This window comes from Schistocerca nitens, chromosome 10 (assembly GCF_023898315.1).
Source record: "Schistocerca nitens isolate TAMUIC-IGC-003100 chromosome 10, iqSchNite1.1, whole genome shotgun sequence".
NCBI classification, from domain to species: domain Eukaryota; kingdom Metazoa; phylum Arthropoda; class Insecta; order Orthoptera; family Acrididae; genus Schistocerca; species Schistocerca nitens.
This window is the reverse complement of record NC_064623.1, coordinates 34,692,550-34,694,406: the sequence shown is the minus strand read 5'-3', so window position 1 is coordinate 34,694,406 and position 1,857 is coordinate 34,692,550. Positions and strand designations below refer to the sequence as shown.

Genomic DNA, 1,857 nt, shown 5'->3' with positions numbered 1-1,857 from the left:
GGTTAACAGAAATGATTTAGCAGAGGGGAAGGCCCTAGTGAGGGATGTCAGAAGGTCTAAAATATGACGCCAACAGGTTGGGCAAATAGAGAATTAGATAGCTCTCACCAGACACCTACTCAGGGCTGACTGAGAAGGAATGGTGTGAGGTGCCGACCATCCGGTGGAACCGTAAGCAGCTGCGAAGCCCAAGACCTCACATGGGACAGTCCAACTACTATGTGGTAAATTTGCACCGACACTCCCTGCTGGTTAACAGAAATGATTTAGCAGAGTTGAAGGGCCTAGTGAGGGATGTCAGAAGGTCTAAAATATGACGCCAACAGGTTGGGCAAATAGAGAATTAGATAGCCCTCACCAGACACCTACTCAGGGCTGACTGAGAAGGAATGGTGTGAGGTGCCGACCATCCTGTGGAACCGTGAGCAGCTGCGAAGCCCAAGACTTCATGGGACAGACCAGCTACTCTGTGGTAAATTTGCGGTCATCCACTGCAATAGCAGCCCCTGAGCGACCTGAGCTAGACATGTCATCGACGGTTCCTGTCTTTCTGTATCTCCTCCTTGTCCGACCAACATCGCTTTGTTTCACTCCTGGACGCCTGGACACTCCTCTTGTTGAGAGGTCTTCCTGGCAGTATTGACCGTCTAGGCATGGTTGCACTATAGACAACCCGAGCCGTTTACTTCCTTCCTTGTGGAATGGTTGGAACTGATCGGCTGTTCATGCATGGTTGCTTACATCTTTGGGCGGGTTTCGTGACATCTCTGAACAATCAAAGGGACTGCGTCTGTGATACAATATTCACAGTCAACGTCTGTATTCAGGAGTTCTGGGAACTGGGGTGATGCAAAGCTTTTTTTGTGTGTATTTCTGTTTGCTGATGGTAGTAAGGGATGTTGTGTGTAACAGTGGGACTGATTCGAATAGTGCAGCTCATGGCATAATTTCATTGCCTGCAGAAAATAAATTTAGGCTAAATCACATAAAGACTCAGTTTTTACATCTTCTAACACACAATTCAACAAAGCCCGACGTTTTAGTATCACAGAGTAGGCATACGATTAGTGAAACTGAACAGTTGAAATTTCTTGGTGTTCAGATAGATAGACTGTTATGGAAGTCCGACGTTCAGGATCATGTTCGAAGACTTAATGGTGCCATTTTTACCATTCTAACGGCATCTGAAGTAAGTGATAGTTGAAACTTCCTGGCAGATTAAAACTGTGTGCCCGACCGAGACTCGAACTCGGGACCTTTGCCTTTCGCGGGCAACTGCTCTACCAACTGAGCTACCGAAGCACGACTCACGTCCGGCACTCACAGCTTTACTTCTGCCAGTACCTCGTCTCCTACCTTCCAAACTTTACAGAAGCTCTACTGCGAACCTTGCAGAACTAGCACTCCGCTGCAGAGTGAAAATCTCATTCTGGAAACATCCCCCAGGCTGTGGCTAAGCCATGTCTCCGCAATATCCTTTCTTTCAGGAGTGCTAGTTCTGCAAGGTTCGCAGGAGAGCTTCTGTAAAGTTTGGAAGGTAGGAGACGAGGTACTGGCAGAAGTAAAGTTGTGAGTGCCGGCTGTGAGTCGTGCTTCGGTAGCTCAGTTGGTAGAGCACTTGCCCGCGAAAGGCAAAGGTCCCGAGTTCGAGTCTCGTTCGGGCACACAGTTTTAATCTGCAAGGAAGTTTCATATCAGCGCACACTCCGCTGCAGAGTGAAAATATCATTCTGGAGTTCCTTGTAAAATTAAGTTGATTCCTGTGCTATATTGTTGATTGCGTACACATAAACTTATCGCTTGTCCTTTTCTTATTTTACTTGTTACTACTTTTATGTTATAATATCATGTACTGAC

At 46.7% G+C, this 1,857-nt stretch overlaps 1 non-coding gene across 1 annotated transcript; it reads right to left on the bottom strand.

Moving 5' to 3' along the window:
* Positions 1 to 1,228: 1,228 nt before the first annotated feature.
* Positions 1,229 to 1,303, bottom strand: Trnas-cga (transfer RNA serine (anticodon CGA)). Its single transcript has one exon. It is a non-coding gene; the product is annotated as a tRNA-Ser (tRNA).
* Between the last annotated feature and the right edge of the window lie 554 nt (positions 1,304 to 1,857).